General features: G+C 45.7%; 1 protein-coding gene across 1 annotated transcript in view; it reads left to right on the forward strand.

Annotated features, from left to right (window-relative positions):
* Nucleotides 1-24,839, forward strand: part of THBS2 (thrombospondin 2) — a 1,059,287-nt gene that overhangs the window by 1,026,068 nt on the left and 8,380 nt on the right. The gene's annotated exons all lie outside the window — the stretch shown is intronic.

Genomic DNA, 24,839 nt, shown 5'->3' on the forward strand with positions numbered 1-24,839 from the left:
TAGAAGGTGTGAGCAGAAGAAGTTCAGTTTTGGAGAGGTTGAGTTTCAGATAGAGCGTGGACATGTTGTTGGAAACTGCGGACAGACAGTCACTGGCGTTCTTTAGTACAGCGGGGGTAAGGTCGGGGAATGACGTATATAGTTGTGTGTCATCAGCATAAAGATGGTACTGAAAGCCAAATCTGCTGATGGTCTGTCCAATTGGGGCCATTGAGAGAGAGAAGAAAGGGGGCCAAGGACTGAGCCCTGAGGTATCCCGACAGTGAGAGGAAGAGATGACGTGGAGCCAGAGAACAAAAGACTTAAGGAGCGGTCAGAAAGATAGGAAGAGAACCAGGAGAGAGCGGTGTCCTTAATGCCTAGTGACTGGAGCCTAGAGAGTAGAAGATGGTGGTCAACAGTGTTGAAAGCTGCAGATAGGTCAAGAAGGATGAGCAGAGAGTGGTCACCGTTACGTTTTGCTGTCAGAATGTCATTGGTCACTTTGATGAGGGCAGTTTCAGTCGAATGTAGGGGGCAGAAGCCGGACTGTGAAGGATCTAGGAGGGAGTGAGTGGAGAGGTAATGGGTTAGGCGGGAGTAAACTAGGCGCTCCAATAGTATGAAGGGGAGATTAGCCGGGTCAGCCGCTCTAGCCAGAGGCAGGAACTATAACTGACGCTGCCTGCAGGCAGCAGCGGACTGATTAGCTAAACAGATCCCAAAATGAGGCAGGGAAAGTTAACCCCCGCATGACCAGACCAGCGAGAAGATAACCAGAAGCAAACTCCGAACTGGATCATGACAGTTTGATAATAAATGGCTTCACCCAACCACTAACCATGAGTGGAGAAAAAGGTTTGGTAATATCATTCATATTCTCTGAAAAAAGGCCAAGAAAGCAAAAATTCTCCCACGGTATGTAAACTTCTGAGCACAACTGTATATATATTTATATGCTTACTTTACTGTTCTTTCCTTTTTTTTTTTGATAATATAAACCACCTTGGGATCTATCTACTTGCTTACCTTACACCTATATATGTGCATGCTCCCCTCATTAGGTCTATATTAGCACCTAGCACTTTATATATACTAGTGCCACCTATGCTTCTCTATGGTCGTTAATAGCACTGAATGCACTTTACAAGCTCAAACTTTCATGATTTAGATACAGTTGATACCATTCTCCCCATGAACATTTTTTGCTGTTTTATAGTTAGTACAATTTGATGTGGATGCCTTCTGTGCCACCACTGGCCCTCACACCAGGGCAAATTTTAATATATATTTTTTGTCCTGTTACTTTACTATACATTTTTAACCGCTTCTTGTTTTTTTCCTCTGTTGGTTTTTTAGATCTGAAACATGGCATAATACAATGTTATTCATCTGAATACAGATTTTATCCTTGAATTGATAATTTTATTCCCTTAGCGACCGCCGATACGCCTTTTAACAGCGGCAGTTTAGGATACTCAAACCACAGCCCCGCTTTTTAATGGCGCTGAAAAATAACGGTATAGCACCTCTCAGATTCAGAATTTCTCCAGGATCTCAGCTACCAGATGTAGCCAAGACCCCAGAAAACATGATTCAGATTGGTTCTTACCGACCCCGGTGTTGCGATTAATGGTAAAATGTCGACCGCAAAAAAAGTCAGATTTTCCATTTAATTTCTCTATCCTCTAAAGTGATCCCCCCCAGGTACCTCCGTTGTCCCTGCAACCCCCCTGTGAAGTCTCCCGGGCTGCAAAATAAAAAAATTAGTAAACCAAACCCCCCTTTATCACCCCCTTAGTTGGGTAAAAATAATAGAATAAAAAAAAAATTATTTCCATTTTCCCATTAGGGTTAGAGTTGGAATGAAGTGAATTAAGCTAAAGTTAGGGTTATGGTTGGGGCTACAGTCAGGGTTGGGACTAAAGTTAGGGTTGGGGCTAAAGTTACAGTTAGGGTCAGGGCCAGGATTGGGATTACGGTTAGGAATGTGTTAGGGTTAGGTTTGTGGTTGGGGTTAGGGATGTGTTGGGGTTAGGGTTGGAGTTAGAATTGGGGGGTTTCCACTGTTTAGGTACATCAGGGGGGCTCCAGACTCGACATGTCGCCATCTTTGATTCCAGCCAATTTTGCGTTCAAAAAATGAAACTGTGCTCCCTCCCTTCTGAGCCCTGCTATGCACCCAAACAGTGGCTTTTCCCCACATATGGGGTATCGGCGTACTCAGGAGAAATTGCACAACAAATCTTGTGGTCCATTTTCTCATGATATCCTTGTGAAAATATTTAGTGCATCTTCTCAGCTTCTCAGTGGCTGAAGTGATATTTTTGGTATAAGAAATGCCTCCACTTTCCATAAATTTTATGGGCAGGCGTAGCCACAACCCATTCCAGCCCAGATCCTACTAAGCTCTACCCATTTTGGCGTAGCTGCTTGAAACTGCCTGAAAACTTCATATTTTGAGAGTGTCTTGCACTAGATTTCTAGTATAAATACCTTGATGAATTGGTGCTTCAGTGATTTTGAAAAATATTCATGGTCATTAAATGGTCGGAATTATTGATGGGCGAGTGTGCTCAGCACTGATCGAGGATTGTTCCAGCATCTCACTTGTACTCGAGTACCATGCTCAAATCTTCGCCCCGCATGTTTGGCACAGGATTTTCTGCCACTAAACATGTGGAGATTGTCTGCCAATCACAGTATTGCTATAGCCATGTTGGATGCTGTCATTGCTCTGATTTTCCTGTCGCATAGCGTCAATGGCTCTATATAACACACATTGCTGCCATTTTCCTCGCATTGTATGCAGAAATAGGTTAGGGACAGCTGCAGGAGAAGGGACAGTGTGGAGACAGTGTTTATCTACCTAACTGCGCAATCTTAATCCCTTAACAATCACTGATACAAGGAGGTTGTTAAGAGGCCTTATTCCCACATTGCTGTTTTAAAACAGCAATGGGGAATAAGGGAATAGCGTCGCCGGCACGTCAATTCCCACAGGTGTCAGCTGTACATGACAGCTGACACCCTGCAGTATCGGCCCTGGCCAGTTTTACGACCGTTCAAGGACAATTAACCCCTTACATAACGCTGTCAATCGTGATAGTGGTATTTAAGTTGTTGCAAGGAGGTCATAAGACCACCTTTGCAACCCTTGGACCCCGCGATGAGAATCCCAATAATTACCATGGTATCCTGGGGTAATCTGATGACCCAAGTCTATGGTGGCCTGTAAGATCCAGCAGTAAGCTGGGTCTCACAGGCTGTATCAGTGAGACAATGACAGTCTTATGCACACTAGTACTGCAGTGTATGAGACCAGTGATCAAAGTGAAAATGCTACATGTCCCACAGTAACAAATATAAACCTGGCACTCAACTTAAAGGTATTTGCAAGGCGGTTTATTGTAGTACACAAAAAAGACGTTTCGGTCAATGTGACCTTCTTCAGTTATGAGGAGAATCTCTCTCAGATAATGAGCTTGTCAGTATATAGGAGAGGGGCAAACGTGCCTCCAGATGCGGTGTCCACAAAGTTGAGTGCTAGGTTTATATTTGTTGCTTTAACGGTTTGGGAACCTAACCTTAGCACCATCTTGAGTTGTGCTCACGGTGTTCTTTCTATACATGTCCCACAGTGGGACTAAGTAAAAAAGTGAAAAAAGTAAAATAAAATATGTTACAAAGTAAAAAAAAACGCAAAAAAAGTGTATACATCATGAAAAGCTTTTTCACCACTCAAAACAATCAAAACACAGTGTTTGTAATCAAACAAAAATAAACAAAATAAAGCACATATAATTGGTATTGCCACATCCAGAACGACCCGCTCTGTAAAACTGGCATGTTATTTATTTTGTTTGGCGCACACCATAAAAAAATAAGCATGCCTCAAATGTCGTTTTTTCATAATATTGACTTACAAAAAAGTGAGTACAAAACGTTATGTAAAAAAAATGGTATTAATGAAAATGCCAAACCGTCCCACAAAAAACAAGCCCTAATACAGCTCATTTGGCAAAAAAAAATTAAAAAGTTACAGCTCCCAGAATATGACTATGCAAAAACAATTTCATTTTTGTAAAATATTGTTTTTCGTGAGTGCAAATAGCAAAGCATAAAAAATAAATAAAAATCTGGTAATTGTACTGACCCGACGAAAAAAATCGGTATTTTCACATTTATCGCTTGGTGAATGGCACAAAAAAATTTAAATAAAAACAATAACTGAATTGATTGTTATTATTCATTCTGTGTCTGAAAAACTGGAATAAAAACTATCAAAAAATATTATGTACCTCAAAATAGTACCAAAAAAATATGCAACTCGTCCTGCAAAATTTAAGCCTTCATACTGCTCTGTTTGCCAAAAAGTATAAAAGTTACAAGCTCGCTGAATATAGCAAAAAATACTTTTTATAAAAAAAGTATTTTTACTGTGTGATAGCAGCAAAACCTAAAAATAAAACTATATAAATCTGTTATCGCTGTCCTGACCCAAAGAGTGAATCCACCTTATCACTTATACCACATGGTGAACCGTGCAAAAATAAATATAAGAACTATTCTTGTACTGCTGTCTATTTATTCATTCTACCTTCCAAAAATCTGAATAAGGCTTGGCTTACATTTATCCTGTGCACTCCTGTGATCGCTTACATCAGGGTTTCCATGTAAATTCCCCAAAACCGTGATTCAGACAAAACCCCGAACGGAACCACTCACTTATGAGGCAGAAGGTTACTTTGGACTGGTCTGTGTTCCGGCGGTGTCCCATCATTTTAGGCTTCTTTTTAAGTGCATAAGTGTGGGTGACCACAGATCTGTGCACAAGTTAAAGGATGGATAGCACCGGAGCCGAAACCAAAAGTAGAATGAAATTTCTCTATCTGCCTCATGGTGGTTGGTTCCATTGCAGGTTTCATCTGAAAAATATTTTTGTGGGATTTACATGGAAACCCCAATGTAAATGCTCAGCGTAGAATGCAAGAATGTGATCCAGCCTTATTCTTATAGCAATCAAAAAATATTATGTACCCCAAAAATAATTATGTGCCCCAAAATGTTACCAATAAAAATCCTAATTAATCCCGCACAAAACCAGCTCCATTTAAGTCCGTTATCTGTCACTGGAATTATAGGGGGTTATTATTATTATTTATTATTAAAGCACCATTTATTCCATGGCGCTTTACATGTGAAAAGGGGTATACATAATAAAAAATAAGTACAATAACCATAATCAATAAAAGTCACGAATGGTACAGGAGGAGAGAGGACCCTGTCCGCGAGGGCTTACAATCTACCAGGGCTGGGTGAGGATACAATAGGTGAGGGCAGAGCTAGTCGTGGAGCTGTTTGGTGGATCAGTGGTTACTGCAGATTGTAGGCTTTTGGAAGAGGTAGGTCTTCAGGTTCCTTTTAAAGGTTTCCACAGTAGGCGAGAGTCTGATATGTTGGGGTAGAGAGTTCCAGAGTAGGGGGATGTGCGGAAGAAAGCTTGTACGCGATTGTGGTAAGAGGAGAGTAGAGAAGGAGATCTTGTGAGGGTCAGAGGTTGCGTGCTAGTAGGTATCGGTAGACGAGGTCACCAATGTATGGAGGAGACAGGTTGTGGATGGCTTTGTATGCCATGGTTATGGTTTTGAACTGGTGTCTCTGGGTAGTGATACTGGTCAGACTTAAAATTGCCCTGGTTATTAAGATCAAAATTGGCTTGGTCAGTAAGGGATTAAGCAAACTTCTATAATACTGCAGTTAGCATCATTTTAAGGAAAATTAGCTACTATAGTAGGGAAAGTGTATTAGGGGAACTTAGAGCAGATTTAATTGCATAATAGTCCTTGGTGTTGCTAAGTTAAAGTAACAGATCTTTTCAGGGCTAATTCAAATACATTCTATTTTCTAATAGTACCGCTGATATCTGAAAAAAATTGGGGATCCGGTGGCAGAGTAGAGATTATCATATTAAAGAGTTTGTAGGCTGCCACATATAACAAATAATCCTTTCAGTGACAATTCTATTCTCTCATAATACCCTTCATATCTGATAATTTTGGGCTTGGTGGTGGAGAAGGGATTTTCTTTTTTACAGACATTTTTCATATTTGATTGCATTACAGACTTTGTTGCTGCCACGTACAAGGAATAGTCCTCTCAGAGACAATTCAAATATACTCTGTTCTAAAATCATACCTCTCTCAGCTACATAGATAATTTAAAATATGTAAGGTGTGTGGAATAGGACGAGTAAGTGAACGTACTGCTGATGCTCCACTCAGAGACCGTGGCCTTGGACCAGGTGAAACTGGGTCTGCTGTGGGAGCACAACAAACATGTTTATTCCATGAGACATATCTTCCTGTCCCACTTTTCAGGGAGGGGAGCGGTACACCACTCCTAACCCTTCCCGACATTCGCAGTATATGTCGGGAAGGGCGGATCCGGCAATGTGACGCGATCCGGCGTCTGGAAAAAACGGCTACTGTAACGTTTTTTGTCTCCGGCGAAAAAGCCGGACACGCCGGATCCGGCGTGTCCGGCTTTTTCATACAATGAAAGCCTATGAGCGCCGCAATGCGCCTGATTCGGTAACAGCCGGATCCGTTTTTTTTGGTCTGAGCATGCTCAGTAGCTCTGCCCACAAGACATATATAAAAGCAAGACAGTGGGACCCTCAGCCACACCCAACATGACACCCAAGCCAAGAACCAGGAGCAGGAGAAGGCAGCAGACATCTGCAGCAGCACCATTAGCACCACCCCAAATGGAGCAGCATGCTGAACAACGGGAGGGGAGTCCAGCAGCAGATGAGAGACGGTAATTATCAAATCCCCCATTCCTCCAAACTAGGGCTATGGAATATCAAGATATTCATTGGCCCTTTGTTTCTCTTTATTCAACAGCTGCCCAATAGATGCAGCAGCAGCAATGGCAGCAGCAGGAACACCACCCACAGCCATGGAGTCTGGCCATGAGGAAGACAGCACATCTTCTTCTGGGAGCCCTCCCTCGCATCGTCAGCGTTTGACGGTAAGTTTTTATTTCCAAAATCCATCATCTCTGTAATATATGTCTATTCATTGCCTTTTATTTCAAAACAGGAATCACAAGATGAAGAGGAGCTCCCAGAAGAAGAAGGAAGGGGTGGACAGACACTTGGAGTGGGCTCACAATTGGTAAGTTTTTTGCATCAAACGCAGAAACACAACATCACACTACACACAACACATAGAAAACAATGTTCTGCAGACCACACACAGCAAACAAATGCCTACATCCAAAGACATAACATTTTTTGTTTTCTTCTCTAGTCTTCCCAATCTGGTGCTCGGCCAAGAGGTCCTCGCAGTGCCTCCCGGGGTCGTCGGTGACAGCAACGCGGCGGTCGCCAGCGTGTAAGTATAAATATTTTTGCTTTGTTTTTTTTGCACTTTTTATTTCATTTCTTTTGTGGAGGCTAATTATGTTATTTTTGTCTTTTTCTTTAACAGCCATCACAGCTTGCTCCCGACTCTGACGGTGAGGATGGAGGGATTGATGTGGACCGCCTCATCTATCTCGTCAGAGAAAGGGAGCCGCTCTGGAATATGGCTGACCGCCGCCACGCTGACCTTATCGTTACCCGACGACTCTGGGAGGAAATCTGTTCGCTCCTTGTGGACCGCTGGGAGGACCTCGAAGCTCGGGCCCAGATTAAAGAGCGTAAGTATATACAGTACCGGTTGCTTGATTTAAACCAGTGTTTCCCGAACTCCAGTCCTCGTGGTCCCCACGGATCATGTGTTCAGGATTTCTATTTACTTTGGAAATCCTGAAAACATGACCCCTGGGGACCATGAGGACTGGAGTTTGGGAAACACTGATGTTGTATACTAACCACTTTGTCCTTTCTCGTTTCAGGGGAGAGAATTGTGAAGCGGTGGCGGTCTGTGAGGGATCGTTTCAAGAAGGAGTTCAATAAAGAGATGCGGGCCCCGAGTGGATCTGGAGGACGCAGGAGCAAGTACAAGTACGCACGAGCCCTGTCATTCCTCCGGGAGACAATGCTCACCAGAAGGTAAATATTACACACCACATGTGACAAAAAAATGTTTAGATGTAACTTTTTTTTTTTTCAGCCAGGGCCATACCATGTCACTATTTTAATTGTTTTTTTTTCTCTTTATTCCACAGCACGGTGAGCAGCACTCGGGAGCCTGCACGATTGGACCCTTCTGAGGCGATCCCTGAGGAGACCGGCACCGAGGGACACTTCGACCGCCCCGGTACATCTGCACCTTCCCAGCCTTCCCACACATTCGACCCATCTGTCCCATCCACCAGCACAGGAGCATCGTGGCCGCCTACATTACATGAAGCTGCTGGTGAGGAGATCGCTTTCCCTTTACCCCACCCTTCTGCCCCTGCCACCTATAGTACACCTGCGGGTACTGGGCGGCAGCGGCAGAGGGGTCAGGAAAAGAGTTATGCGCCAGAGTTCTTGCATCTGAATGCATCTTTCCAGAACTGTCTAAAAGTCTTGTCAGAGCAAATCTCCGCAGGCTTTCAGCAGATCAAATCCAGCATTCTGGAGGTGAAGACACTTCTGCAAACCATGCATTCAGAAGCAAGATCTTCGCCAAACCACACCTTTTTCAGGTCTGTTGTGGAGCGCATGGCAACACTATCTCCTACCCAGCAGATGCATGTAATGCATTCGTGCCACGGTGCTCTACAGCAGGTTACCTCCCAACCTCCACCTCCCACCACTGTAGTTCCTCCACCTGCACCCCCTCCAGCCACTTTCCATCCTCCCCCTCCTATTACATCTGCACCCCCTCCAGCCACTTTCCATCCTCCCCCTCCTATTACATCTGCACCCCCTCCAGCCACTTTCCATCCTCACCCTCCTATTACATACCAGCAACCTGGCCAGTACCAGCAACCTCCCCAGTACCAGCAACCTCCCCAGTACCAGACATCTCCCCACTTCCAGCAACCTGCCCCGTACCAAACTCCTTCCCCGTACCAAACTCCTTCCCCGTACCAAACTCCTTCCCCATACAACTTTCCATCAACATCATCTGCTCCTACAGTCCCTGCCCAACCCTCCACTCCACCGCCCACCACCTCTTCTGCCTCCCACATGTCCACCCATTCTGTAGCTTTTTCCACACCATCACCTCTAACTGTTCCTTCCCCACCACGATCCCAGTCCTCTCTCCACACTCCCATTGTCGAAGTGTCCCGCAGCCCCTCCAGCAGTATTTCCACCCCACACTACACAGATTTGTAATGTGTGTTTTGTAATAAAAATGCCCAGTTTTTTTTCAAACCATTATTAAAAAAGTTTTTTTAACTTTAAAAACAGTTTACAAAAAAAAAATATTTTAAATAAAAGTTAAATTATTGTTTACACTGGTTGTCTGTCATTTCTTTCTGCGGCGAAATATGTTTAAAAAAAAGGTTAAATACAGGGTATTTAAAAGATAAAAAGGTATTCAAAACCAGGTATATAACTGTGGGTAAATTTTAGCTTTTTGCCACAGTTGTGTTCCTGGTTGTGTTTGAAGCAATGTATTTCACCTAAAAAGTTGTGTTTATTGTTGGTGATTTCCTAACAATGTACACAACTTTTGTTAAAAGGTGAAATACTTTGCATAAAACACAACCAGGTACACACCTGTGGCCTAAAGCTAAAAATAGAGACCATGACAAGATAGCCAACTTTGGTTGGCAAAGGTATATACTGTTGGTACAGAAGGTACACAAGTTTGGTTAGGGCACAAATCTTTCACACTCTGTCATCCTGCCAGTGTACTCTGCCTTGAGGTGACATAAAGTATAGTGCAAAATTGTCCCTCATTACTGAAACCGTCACAGAACTTCTAGTGGTAATGTCATGGTAATCTTGCAAGGTGGTTTCTTCAGAGGTGTCCTCAATGGAAATGGGTTCCTTGCAGATAACAAAATTGTGGAGTACCACGCAAGCTTTGATCACCTCGTCAACAGTTTCTGTCTTGAGGTTGATCGCAGTCAATAGGACCCGCCATTTGGCTGTCAGAATACCAAAGCTACATTCAACCATTCTTCTTGCTCTTGTGAGGCGGTAATTAAAAATGCGTTTTGGTCTTGTCAATCCTCTGCTAGAGTACGGTTTCAAAAGGTGTTCTGACAGCTGGAAGGCTTCATCCCCTACACAGACAAATGGCATAGGTGGACCAGATGTTTGCGTCAGCGGTCTAGGTGGTGGGAACTGGAAGGTGTTTCCATACAGTTTACGCCCCATGGCAGACAGTTTGAAAACTTGAGAGTCATTGGAGCGGCCATAGGCCCTAATATCAACAGCAATAAATTTGTATTCCGCGTCAGCGATGGCCATGAGGACAATTGAAAAATATTTCTTGTAATTGAAATATTCCGATCCCGATCCGGCTGGCTTTACAATGCGGATATGTTTCCCGTCCACAGCGCCCAAGCAGTTGGGAAACTGACATATCTGTTGAAACTTGTCAGCAATTTCAATCCACCTCTCTGTTGTGGGCTCTGGTAAAAACTCTTCAGCTAAGGAGTCCCACAGTGCACGGCATGTGTACTTCACTATTCCAGATATGGTGGAAATCCCGAGTCTGTACTGGAAATGCAGTGACGAAAGGGATTCTCCAGTTGCAAGAAATCTGTGGGGAATTAAAAAACAATCAATTAGTTTTAAATCACAGCATTACATACCAAAACTCAGCTATAACACTTGGAGATACAAACTACCACCAACAAGATTGCAGTGAAAGTGTGCTCTGATGCGATCACATCCAATAAATGTGGCTTACCTTAAAGTCACCATCAGACGCTCTGCGGGTGAAACAGAGAAGCGGCAATAGGTGTCCGCTTTTCTTATGAGGTGTGCAATGCGCTCCACCAAGTAATCAAAATTCTCCATTTTCATCCGAACATATCCAAAAAATTTATCTGGGTTTCGTCGAAGGTCCATGCAGAGTGTAGAATAGACCCCACGCGTCATTCTCTTGGCTGTGATGGGGTGGATCCACAAACGTCGTCTACGATGCCTGATGCGCTGCTGTCTCGCTCTCTCCTTCTCCAGAACAATCACCCTCAAACGATTAGCCTCCGCTATAAAATCCGCCAAATTCTTCAAAATATTTCCAATCACAACATCCATCTTCGCCAGTAACTTGCTCTTCTCTCCAACCTGCACTTTCTCCTCTACAACCTGTCAAAGAAGGGATGTAGGAACACGCTATATATAGTTTTCCAGTAGCCAATCCCATTCGGAAGGCCACAAGGGTCAATTTTAAAAACCGGATCCGGCGTAATCCGTCGAAAAACGGATAGAAAAACGGATGAACCGTATCAGACGGATCCGGTTTTGTCTGTCAAGAACAAGACGGATCCGGCAGAAAAACGGATCCGGCACATCAGGTTTTACAAAACATTTGCCGGATCCGGCGTTCCGGCACGACGCCGGATCGCGCCTGACGCCGAAAACCTGATGTGTGAAAGTAGCCTAAGAGAGCCTCCTTCTAATTTTTGTTAGCCCTTGAACATAGTGCATTTGCTTTATTAGTGTAAGAACCACAAAATCTAAGAATTTTAACAGAACGTGTATGTTATGTTTAACCCCTTTACCCCCAAGGGTGGTTTGCATGTTAATCACCAGGCCAATTTTTACAATTCTGACCACTGTCCTTTTATGAGGTAATAACTCTAGAACACTTCCATGGATTCCTGTGATTCAGACTTTCTTTTCTCGTGACATATTGTACTTCATGACAGTGAAATGCCCTTAAAACAGAGATATGTCACATAAAATACTTAATAAGTAACATTTCCCACATGTTTACGTTAGATCAGCACAATTTTGGAATCAAAATTTTTTTTTGTTAGGAAATTATAAGGGTTAAAAGTTGACCAGTGATTTCTCATTTTTACAACACCATTTTTTTTTAGGGACCACATCACATTTAAAGTCACTTTGAGGGGTCTATATGATAGAAAATATCCAAAGGTGACACCATTCTAAAAACTGCACCCCTCAAGATGCTCAAAATCACTTTTAAGAAGTTTATTAACCCTTCAGGTGCTTCACATGAATTTTGGAATGTTTAAAAAATGAACATTTAACTTTTTTTCACCAATAATTTACTTCAGATCCAATTTGTTTTATTTTACCAAGGGTAACAGGACAAATTGGACTGCAAAAGTTGTTGTGCAATTTGTCCTGAGTACCCCATTTATGCAGGTAAACCACTGTTTGGGCGCATGGCAGAGCTCGGAAGGGAAGGAGCGCCGTTGGACTTTTCAATGCAAAATTGGCTGGAATTGAGATCGGACGCTGTGTTGCGTTTGGAGAGCCCCGATGTGCGTGAACTGTGGAAACCCCCCACAAGTGACATCATTTTGAAAAGTAGACCCCCTAAGGCAGGGTTCCCCAACTCCAGTCCTCAAGGCCCACCAACAGGTCATGTTTTCAGGATTTCCTTTGTATTGCACAGGTGAAGCAATTATCACCTGAGCAATACGAAGGAAATCCTGAAAACATGATCTATTGGTGGGCCTTGAGGACTGGAGTTAGGGAACCCTGCCCTAAGGAACTAATCTAGATGAGTGGTAAGCACTTTGAACCCCCAAGTGCTTCACAGAAGTATATAATGTAGAGCTGTAAAAATAAAAAGTCATTTTTTTCACAAAAATGATACTTTCACCCCAATTTTTTTTATTTTCCCAAGGGTAACAGGAGAAATTGGACGCCAAAAGTTGTTGTCCAATTTGTCCTGAGTATGGTGATGTCCCATATGTGGTAGTAAACCACTGTTTGGGCACACGGCAGAGCTCGGAAGGGAAGAAGCTCCGTTTGACTTTTCAATGCAAAATTGGCTGGAATTGAGATCAGACGCCATGTCGCATTTGGAGAGCCCCTGATGTTCCTAAAAAGTGGAAACCCCCCAATTCTAACTCCAAACCTAACCCCCAACACACCCCTAACCCTAATTACAACCCTAATCCAAACCCTTACCCCAACCCTAACCCTAACTTTAGCCCCAACTCTGACCCTAACTTTAGCCCTAACCCTAACTTTAGCCACAACCCTAACCCCCGACCCTGACCCTAACTCTAATGGAAATAAATACATTTTTTTTTTATTATTTTTCCATAACTAAGGGGGTGATAAAGGGGGGTTTGATTTACTATTTATAGCTGGTTTCTATGTTTGGCAGCTGTCATACACTTAAAGACGCTTTTTATTGCAAAAAATAGTTTTTGCATCACCACATTTTGAGAGCTATAATTTTTCCATATTTTGGACAACAGAGTCATGTGAGGTCTTATTTTTAAGAGGGACGAGTTGACGTTTTTATTGGTACCATTTTCGGGCACATAACATTTTTTGATCGCTTTTAATTCCGAATAAATTTCTTTTGGGGGGTTGTTTAAACCATTCCGTGTTTGGTAAAATTGAGAAGGCAGCTTTATTGTTCGGGTCAGTACGATTACAGTGATGCCTCATTTATATCACTTTTTTATGTTTTGTCGCTTTTATACAGTAAAAACTATTTTATATAAAAAATAATTATTTTTGCATCCCTTCATTCTAAGATCTATAACTTCTTTATTTTTCCGGTGATGGAGCTAAATGGTGGTTTGTTTTTTGCGGGACAAGATGACATTTTCAGCGGTACCACGTTTATTTATATCCGTCTTTTTGATTGCGTTTTATTCCACTTTTTGTTCATCAGTATGATGATAAAGTGTTGTTTTTTTGCCTTTTTTTTATAATGGTGTTCACGAAAGGAGTTAACTAGTTTGACAGTTTTATAGGTTGGGTCGTTATGGACACGGCCATACAAAATATGTGTACTTTTATTGTTTAGATTTTTTTTCATTCAAATATTTATTTATTAATGGAATAAATATTGATTTATTAATTTTTTTAAATTATTTTTTTAAATAATTTTACAATTATTTTTTTATTTTTTATTTTATTCTTACTTTAACAGTTAATCCCACTATGGGACAATCATTTTGTGCAAGCTGATCGCTTATATGTCATGCAGATGAAGCAGCATCTGCATGCCATATTAGCTGTCAACACTGCACTTTCTGCACTCTGACCTGAGAGACTTACTGACATGCACTGCGGATGACAGGAAGTTTCTCAGCTCTGGTCCCCCCTGAGAGCGATCGGGATCTCCAATCCAAAGGCAGAGGGGCTATCAGCCCCTCTGCCAGCACTGGAACGCTGCAATCTTGTTTGATTGCAGTGTTCTGGGGGTTAAAGTGCCTGGAGTGGTCCGTGAGCGTGGCCGATCGTCATGACGTACTATCCTGTCCATGGTCTAATTGTGCCAAGGCACATGGACAGGATAGTACATCAGAGGTCAGAGAGGGGATAATACAGTGTAACAGTGTGTATCGTATTCCCACCTTATCTTAATTTTTGCCAGTTCTTGCATTGTTTGCATGCGCTTGGTTGGGTATCACAGTCCCTCCTTAATAAATTAAACAGTATGTATCTCACCATGTCAAACACACCACATGCCCAGATAAGGTAGTAAAATTCTCTCTTCACACAGGTAATCAAATCATTCAACTACTGAACTGATCCACCCTGCATGTATTCACTCCATTCACTGTTATAGTAAGCAGCCTGAATGGTTCAACTTCCCACCTCTGCTGGCTGTCATTTCTGCTGCAATATATCCAAATGGTACAAGTTCATACTTCTGCTTGCTGTCTGTCTTTTGCTGCTTTACTATTTTTGCGACATATTTAGTGTTGAGCATTCCGATACCGCAAGTATTGGGTATCGGCCGATATTCGCGGTATCAGAATTTCGATACCGAGTTCCGATACTTTTAGCATATCGAATACCGGAATTGGAAGTTCCCATAATGCTATCAGCCAGTTTGATTTGATTCAGCCAATGAGGAATCCTCAGAAGTGTGGGCACATCCTGTTAGGCATGTAGGCATGTTAACTAATGGCATGGCTGTGATTGGCTGCTGAAATGATGTCATGATGCACTATAAAAGCCGCCGCCGCCATTAAGGGTTCACTCTGCTGTGAATTCAGTTAGGGACAGGCTGCTGTTCAAGACTCTGAGGGACAGTAAGAGATAGCGATTTTCCAAATAATATTGTGCTTTACCCAGACTACTTTATCAATCAGTGCAGCTTTCTTTTGCCTTGCAGCGCTGTTCACAGCTGTCTGCAAGGTCTGTGTGAGTGGAGCTCACGCTGTGTAGTGTGTCCTGCAGCCACCTCTGGTTGTTGGCCGCTCAGCGTGTGTCACTGCCTCATACATATTTTTCTTTTATTGCTGCTCATTTTTCATTAATTCTCCTATTAGTGTGCATTAGGGTGACCGGATCTCATATGGGGGGAAAAAATGTCGGAATCTTGTTCATCTGGACCCCTCAAAACGATTCCCCTTTCCAGATATTGAGGTAGCCAAAATTTCAGCTCGATCAAACGACGTTAACCCGTGCTGCTCGTTGCTCAAAGTTTGAAAAAATCCAAATTGAGGTATTTTAAGATTTAGGTATTTTGCATAGTCTGTTAGACTATAAAGAATGTGACAACAACATTGCAGAAATAGCCCTGACCAAATTTTCGAACCATCAGAGCACGCTAACCTACATGAGTTGATAATTTTACATAGTTATCTAATCTATTCTAGAGCTTTTGTTAAAGTAGTTTTTGAAACGTCAGAATATAATGCTTGGCATTTGCTTACAACTTGCAGGACATATTGCTTTTGTTCTTCATCTTTTGTCAGAAGGTCGTTAAAGTCGGTTACTTCCTACCTCTTTTAATTTTTCTTTCCTAACTTTTGGATTTACAACCCTAGCGTGCTCTGATGGTTCATCTGTGCTACTGAGCAATTTATTAGCCATTAACAACTTTTCATTATCTGTAATGGTGGGATCAAAAAACGATAATCCCACCAACTCTGCATTCAAATACCACAAATGGTTCGAAAATTTGGTCAGGGCTATTTCTGCAATGTTGTTGTCACATTCTTTATAGTCTAACAGACTATGCAAAATACCTAAATCTTAAAATACCTCAATTTGGATTTTTTCAAACTTTGAGCGACGAGCGGCACGGGTTAACGTCGTTTGATCGAGCTCAAATTTTGGCTATCTCAATATCTGGAAAGGGGAATCGTTTTGTGGGGTCCAGACGGACAAAATTCCGACATCGATTTTTTGCGGTCACCCTAGTGTGCATCCATCCGTATCCATATACATTGGTTGCAAACATATAGGAGTAGACAGCGGAGCCTTTCTGCAGCCTTTCAGTGCTAGTGCCCAGTTATCTGCACTGTTCACGGCTGTCTGAGAGATCTCTGTGTGTGAGTGCAGCTCACATTGTAGTGTGTCCTGCACCACCTCTGGTTGTAGGCCGCTCAGCGTGCGTCACTGCCTCATACATAGTCCTTTTTTTGTTTTATTGCAGCTCATTTTTCCTGATATTTTGCTCCTATTAGTGTGCTTCCATCCGTATCCATGTACATTGGTTGGTTGCAAACGCTATATAGGAGTAGATAGAGGAGCCTTTTTTCTGGCTTGTGCCCTGCAGCTGCAGCCAGATTAGTATTAGCCTATTTTTTGGAGCCTCATCTATTGCATTGTAGGTTACTTTCCTGCATTGTAATAGCTTCAAAAAGTTTGTGATACTATCGCTTTCACATCTTTGGTCACATCCTTTGTTTTTTTGAAAAAAAAACACGTAAATAAAGTTCACCAAACACTCCACTTGACAGTTGTGTAGGCCACATTAGCTCATATTAAAGTGTAGTCCACATACTTTATAAAATTAGTGTTTCTTATACCTGTTAGCAGCTGTTCAGGAATAAGCTCACTAAGCCCCCCTTTGTACTTTTCTGCCTATCTTTATCAGTCTACCAAGATGAAGAAGGCAGGGAGTAAGGCACGTGGTTGTGGGCGTGGAGTTGCAGCAGGGAGAGGATGTGGGGATTCAGCAGGGAGAGGACATGGGGATTCTGTGCCTGCTGCGGGCACCAGTGACTCAGCATCCCCCAGTTTTACCAGGCAACAGTCCATTATGCGCAGCTTTGTAGGACCTCGCCGTACCCCACTGCTGCGGGACGAACAAATTGTAGCCGTTGTCGGATGGATGGCAGCTAACGCATCAACTTCAATGACTTCCACATCCTCTCAGGGCCAGAGCACTGAAGAGCAACCATCTGTCTCTTCACCACCTGCCAAATTGCCCAGGCAGTCAGAGAGCCCTGTACAGGAGCCATCTCATTCTCTACTTCTGTTCTCTGAATCTGTTGGCTTGGAAAGAGGGGGCCAGCCAAGCAGCATTCTAGAATGTGAAGAAGAGGGAGTATGTAGTGATGCGCAACTGCTTTGCCCCTCTGAATCTGAAGAGGCGGGTGGGCCAGTTCCTATGGTCAGCACACCTCAGTACGCATCAGATGATGAGACTCAGGTGCCACATAATGGTGCGTACGGTGCTGGCGAGACTACCCAGGAGAAGCAGGTCTTTGAAGAGGGGAGTGTAGATGATGAGGTCCTTGACCCATCATGGCGTGAGGAACAGGAAGGTGGTGGGAGCAGCTCTGAGGAAGAGATTCCCCGAACGGCCAAAACAGGAGGGAGAGGGAGGGGGCAGACTTGGTTGCCTGTAGCCTCCACTTCGGCACCTGTTAGGAGCATTCCTCTTCCAAAACCCAAAACGGGTGCTCCCAGGACTTGCAGTGCGTGGTCCTTTTTTGACACAGTAGTAGATGACATTTGCTTTGTCAAATGCAAGCTGTGTCATCAGAAAGTCAAAAGAGGGAAAAGTGTCAGCAACCTCAATACCACAAATATGTGGAAACATGTGCGGCTCAAGCATGTGGTGGAGTTACAAAGACACACTGAAGACGTAGGCCAACCTACAGCACCACCTACCACCTCTTCAGCTCGTGTTGTAGCCTCTTCCTTCAGCTCACACACAGCTGGTTCGGCTTCCTCACAGGATCGCCATGGAAGAACCTCTGGCACTGTTGTCCAGAGACCCAGTGACATTCCACCCACAGCACCACGTTCCCCGTCATCCTCACACTCCCAGGCCACTCTACAGCCATCGGTAGCACAGGCATGGGAGAAAAGGCGGGCATACTCGGCAAACCATCCCCAAGCACAGGCTCTGAATGCTGGCATTGCCAAACTACTGGCCCTTGAAATGCTCTCATTCAGGCTGGTGGAGACTGACACCTTCCGTAAATTCATGGCATTGGCAGTCCCACCATACACCGTGCCCAGCCGCTTTTATTTCAGCAGGCAAGCCGTCCCTGCCCTGGAAAAGCATGTGGAGGGAAAAATTAAACATGTGCTACTAAACGCCGTCAGTAGCAAGGTCCACCTGACCACCGATGCGTGGACCAGTAACCATGGACAGGGACGATACCTTTCCCTCACTGCCCATTGGGTCAATGTTGTGGAGCCAGGTACAGATCTTGAGAGTGGCGCTGTATGTGTTCTGCCAACTCCAAGGATTGCAGGAATCCAGTCTGTACGCATTGACTTCTCCTCATACTCCAGTTCCTCAGAATCAGCGCTGCAGGAGCCTGTTATGACCGATATGAGCACAGCCGTGGCCAAATGTCAACAAGCCGTACTGAAATTAATTTCTTTGGGGAATCGAAGCCACACAGCGCAGGAGCTCTGGAATGCCATCAAGCAGGAGAGCGACATGTGGTTTGTGCCAGCGAATCTCCAGCCTGGCTTGGTAGTGTGTGACAATGGCCGAAATCTGGTAGCAGCTCTGGGCCTAGGCAACCTCACACACATCCCATGTCTGGCACATGTGCTCAACTTGGTTGTGCAGAGCTTTCTGAGGGACTATCTGGATCTTGATGCACTGCTGCACAAGGTCCGCATAGAGTGCGCTCACTTGCGGCGTTCCAGCATGGCAAGATCGCGCATTGCAGCTCTGCAGCGCCGATTCTGCCTTCCGGAACATCGCATCATATGTGACCTACCCACCAGGTGGAATTCAACGTTACATATTTTGGAGCGGTTGTGTGAGCAGCAGGCAGCAGTAATGGAGTATCAGCTGCATCAGGCGCAAACAAGTCGCACTGTGCGCCGGTCACACTTCAGCACCACTGAGTGGGCCTCTATGAAGGACATCTGCCTTGTTTTGCGTGCCTTCGATGATTCCACGCGGGTGACGAGTTCAGATGATGCACTAGTCAGCATGACTGTCCCCCTTATCTGCCTGCTTCAAAAAACACTGCAAGCATTAAGGGAGGAGGTTTTGGAAGAGGTGGAGGATGAGGAGTCACAAATGCCATCTGCTTCTGGACAGTCTGCGTAACGTGGTTCCTCACAAAGGCCTAGGCAGGGGACACTTTGTGAGGAGGAGTCAATGGAGGAGGAAGACATCTCTCCAGAGGAGGGAGGTACACAATGCTCTAGTAGTCAGTATGTACAGCGAGGGTGGGGTGATGCAGAGCAGGCAGAGATGACGCCTCAAGCAGGGGACAGCGTTTCTTGGGCAGTTGGGAGTCTTCAGCACATAGTTGATTTCATGCTGCAGTGCCTGAGAAACGACCGCCGCATCGCCCACATTCTCAACACGGCTGATTATTGGGTGTACACCCTCCTAGATCCTCGCTACCGGGACAACTTACAAAGCCTCAACACCATTGAACCGGGAGCGTAAAATGCGGGAGTGCCAAGACACACTGGTGCATTCCATCATGTTTTCCATTCCACCCGAGAGCAGTGCTGCTAGTGCTTTACAAAGCAGCTCTGTGCGTCGAGGCAGTGGAGGAAGCTCTGCACAAAGAGGGAGCAGAGGCAGCGCCTCAGCACAAGGCAAGACCAGTATGGCCCAAATGTGGCAAAGTTTTGTGTACCCGCCACAAATGTCTACACCATTACAGACGGCTCCAGTCAGCAGGAGGCAACGTTTCCGTCAGATGGTGACAGACTACATGTCTTGCCCTGTCAGTGTACTCCCAGACGGCTCTTCCCCCTTCAAGTTTTGGGTCTCTAAGCTGGATACATGGCCAGAGCTCAGCCAGTATGCATTGGAGGTGCTGGCTTGCCCTGCTGCCAGTGTACTATCGGAACGCGTCTTTAGTGCCGCAGGTGGTGTACTAACAGACCGTCGCACACGACTATCCTCCGATAATGTTGACTGGCTTACTTTTCTGAAAATGAACAAGGCCTGGATCTCGCCGGAATTTGCCAGTCCTCTTCCAGACTAAATAATTGGTTGGCAACAGTATCCAGGTCTCCTGTTGTGTTCATGTTTCTACCACCTGAACTGTAATCCCTGGGCTCCAACACCACTAGTTGTTGCTCAGAAGTGCCGTCTGCACAGAAAAAAAACGCTAGCTCCTGTGTCAGTGGGGTTCAGCTGCTCCCCTGCTGTGTGTACGGCAATATCTCCTGCTCCCTCCACATTCACCCCGCATCAGATATTAAACTTGCTCCAAGTAGGCCTCAGCCTACACCATGATTGTTCCTGGGCTCCAACACTGCCAGTTGTTGCTCAGAAGTTCCGCCTGCACAGAAAAAAACACTAGCTCCTGTGTCAGTGGGGTTGAGTAACGTCAGCTGCGCCTCTGCTGTGTAAGGCAATATCTCCTGCTCCCTCCACATTCACCCCGCATCAGATATTAAACTTGCTCCAAGTAGACCTCAGCCTACACCATGATTGTTCCTGGGCTCCAACACTGCCAGTTGTTGCTCAGAAGTGCTGTCTGCACAGAAAAAAACACTAGCTCCTGTGTCAGTGGGGTTCAGTAACGTCAGCTGCTCCCCTGCTGTGTACGGCAATATCTCCTGCTCCCTCCACATTCACCCCGCATCAGATATTAAACTTGCTCCAAGTAGGCCTCAGCCTACACCATGATTTTCCTAGGCCTCAGCCTACACCATGATTTTCCTGGGCTCCAACACTGCCAGTGTCATGGTCACGTGTGTCTGGACGCAGATGATACCGCAAGGCGGACCCATAACACACGTGACCCAGGATACAGCGCCCCCAGTGGCGAATTTAAATAATAAGGGGAACCTGGGAAACATTAACAATGGTGGGCCCTGCGATAGGGAATGGGGACATGGAGACCTCCTAAGCTCCCCTGAGCCAGTGTCCCTGCACTCCTTACGTTCCCTATACAGGCTCCGCACCTGTCGCCGCACGCGAACCTTAAACCCTTGCTCGCCCTGACCCTAAACCCTCACTAGGGAATTGGTCGGTGCAGAGACTAATCTCACCACTGCACTAACAACACACATGAGGAAAGAAGACAATACAGGGGAAACACCACTTAGCTTTAGGCTCTGTGCTTATGCTCCTGCAACAGAGCCCCACCACCTGCGTGCGTCTTCTCCTCCGCCCGGATCCATCACCATCCTGAATCCTACACCATAGTGCAGCCTTGGGGCAGAGTCCATCTCCAGTTGCAGCAGTCCAATAACAAAGTCCCAAGGATGAGTCAGCCTCTGCCAAAATTCTAAGCATGCTTGAGTCCAGCTCTCGGCCACCAAGTCGAGCATGCCGAGTGCAACTCTCTCCATAGTCGCCACTCCACAAAGCCATGCACGCACTTCCCGCCGACACCATAAACTGCGACTCCTCCACGCCCTGCCAACAATTCCTGCAGACACCATTAGCTGCCACTCGTCTCCTCTGGCTGACTGCGCAGGACTCCTCTTCAGCTCCATGTTCACCCAGGCTTCACAAACTCAGAATGAATCAATATCACCAGCAGTGATTGCACACCCTGAGACTCACTTATAGAGCCCCACACCTGATTCATAATTACGTGCACATTAAGCCTAAAGTGCGATACCGCTAGCCACCACCGGGGACAGTCAAGTCACTTGGCACTTGCCAAAGTAAAAAAAGTTCACCCTGTGCAATTTAAAACTGTCAGATCAAATTCAAATCATGACAGCCAGTTGTTGCTCAGAAGTGCCGTCTGCACAGAAAAAAACACTAGCTCCTGTGTCAGCGGGGTTCAGTAACGTCAGCTGCTCCCCTGCTGTGTACGGCAATATCTCCTGCTCCCTCCACATTCACCCCGCATCAGATATTAAACTTGCTCCAAGTAGGCCTCAGCCTACACCATGATTGTTCCTGGGCTCCAACACTACCAGTTGTTGCTCAGAAGTGCCGTATGCACAGAAAGAAACACTAGCTCCTGTGTCAGTGGGGTTCAGTAACGTCAGCTGCTCCCCTGCTGTGTGTATGGCAATATCTCCTGCTCCCTCTACATTCACCCCGCATCAGATATTAAACTTGCTCCAAGTAGGCCTCAGCCTACACCATGATTGTTCCTGGGCTCCAACACTGCCAGTTGTTGCTCAGAAGTGCCATCTGCACAGAAAAAAACACTAGCTCCTGTGTCAGTGGGGTTCAGTAACGTCAGCTGCTCCCCTGCTGTGTGTACAGCAATATCTCCTGCTCCCTCCACATTCACCCCGCATCAGATATTAAACTTGCTGCAATTAGACCTCAGCCTGCTCCATGATTGACCCTGGGCTCCAACATTGCCAGTTGTTGCTCGGAAGTGCCGTCTGCACAGAGAAAAACACATGCTCCAGTGTTAGTGGGGTTCAGTAATGCCAGCTGCTCCCCTGCTGTTGTGTCCGGCAATGTCTCCTGCTGCCTCCACATTCAAACTACATCACATATAAAACTTGCTGCAATTAGGCATCAGCCTGCTCCATGATTGACCCTGGGCTCCAACATCGCCAGTTGTTGCTCGGAAGTGCCATCTGCAAAGAGAAAAACACATGCTCCAGTGTTAGTGTTGTTCAGTAATGCCAGCTGGTCCCCTGCTGTGTGTCCGGCAATGTCTCCTGCTGCCTCCACATTCAAACTACATCACATATGAAACTTGCTCCAAGTAGGCCTCAGCCTGCTCTATGATTGACCCTGGGCCAGATGTTGCTCGGAAGTGCCGTCTGCACAGAGAAAAACACATGCTCCAGTGTTAGTGGGTTTCAGTAATGCCAGCTGCTCCCCTGCTGTGTGTCCGGCAATGTCTCCTGCTGCCTCCACATTCACACTACTACTGATTTTTAATCGTGCTCCAATTAGGCCTCTGGCTCCACTGTCTCTAGTATTTATCCTGTCCTCCAACACTGCCAGTTGCTGCTCAGAAGTGCCGTCTGCACAATCAACACTTGTTCCTTTTTTACTGGGGCTCAGTAACGTCAGTTGATTCCTCAGGGGATCAACTGATGTTACTGAGTCCCAGTAACACAGGAACAAGTGTTGATTGTGCAGATGGCACATCTGAGCAGCAACTGGCAGTGTTGGAGGACAGGGTAAATACTAGAGACAGTGGAGCCAGAGGCCTAATTGGAGCACGGTTAAAATCAGTAGTAGTCTACAACAGATATAAAACTTGTTGAAATTAAGCCTCAGCCTACACCCAGATTGACCCTATGCTCCAACATCGCCAGTTGCTGCTCAGAAGTGTCTTTGGCACGGGTACTCCCTCCTGCCCAGCCTGGTTCTAGCACGCCTGCTGTTTCCGGGTAGTGTCAACTTCACTTTGCCACCAATACGTTGTCCTGTCGTGTTGCGGTCGGGTTAGCCGAGTCTATGGTGCCTGCAGTTTAGGTGCTTCCTATGTGGGCTGCGGGTTCTGGTAATAAAGGCTGTTTCCGTAGTGCCAATAGGACAAGCACCCCCTGTAAGGACTGTGGGCTTCGGTAACTGCGACCGGCTCGCGGCCATGCAACTTTCTTTTTCATGGGTACCTTCTGCTACCCATCCGGGTTCCAGTACCGTCAGCTGGTTCTCGGCAGTGCCTTTGGCTGAGGTGCCTCCTTCTCGGTATCCGAGTTCCAGCAATGTCTGCTGGTCCTTGGTAGTGCTTTCTAGCACAGGTACCTCCTGCTTAGTAACCGTGTTCCAGCACCGTCAGCTGGTCCTCGGTAGTGCCATTGGCTCTTGTTCCTTCTGCTTCCCTTCCGGGTTCCAGCACCGTCAGCTAGTTCTCGGCAGTGTCTTTGGCACGGGTACTCCCTCCTGCCCAGCCTGGTTCCAGCACGCCTGCTGTTTCCGGGTAGTGTCAACTTCACTTTGCCACCAATACGTTGTCCTGTCGTGTTGCGGTCAGGTTAGCCGAGTCTATGGTGCCTGCAGTTTAGGTGCTTCCTATGTGGGCTGCGGGTTTTGGTAATAAAGGCTGTTTCCGTAGTGTCAATAGGACAAGCACCCCCTGTAAGGACTGTGGGTTTCGGTAACTGCGGCCGGCTCGCGGCCTTGCAACTTTGTTTTTCATGGGTACCTTCTGCTACCCATCCGGGTTCCAGTACCGTCAGCTGGTTCTCTGCAGTGCCTTTGGCTTAGGTGCCTCCTTCTCGGTCTCGGTATCCGAGTTCCAGCAACATCTGCTGGTCCTTGGTAGTGCTTTCTAGCACAGGTACCTCCTGCTTAGTAACCGTGTTCCAGCACCGTCAGCTGGTCCACGGTTGTGCCATTGGCTCTTGTTCCTTCTGCTGCCCCTCCGGGTTCCAGCACCGTCAGTTGGTCCTTGCTAGTTCCATTAGCTCTTGCAACTTCTGCTACCCATGCGGGTTCCAGCACCATCAGCTGGTTCTCGGCAGTGCCTTTGGCTGAGGTGCCTCCTTCTCGGTATCCGAGTTCCAGCAACGTCTGCTGGTCCTTGGTAGTGCTTTCTAGCACAGGTACCTCCTGCTTAGTAACCGGGTTCCAGCACCGTCAGCTGGTCCCCGATAGTGCCATTGGCTCTTTTTCCTTCTGCTGCCCCTCTGGGTTCCTGCACCATCAGCTGGTTCTCGGTAGTGTCTTTGGCACGGGTACTCCCTCCTGCCCAGCCTGGTTCCAGCACGCCTGCTGTTTCCG

Source organism: Dendrobates tinctorius, unplaced genomic scaffold, assembly GCF_039654945.1.
Source record: "Dendrobates tinctorius isolate UK_male_01 unplaced genomic scaffold, ASM3965494v1 ptg000181l, whole genome shotgun sequence".
In the NCBI taxonomy this organism is placed as follows: Eukaryota; Metazoa; Chordata; class Amphibia; order Anura; family Dendrobatidae; genus Dendrobates; species Dendrobates tinctorius.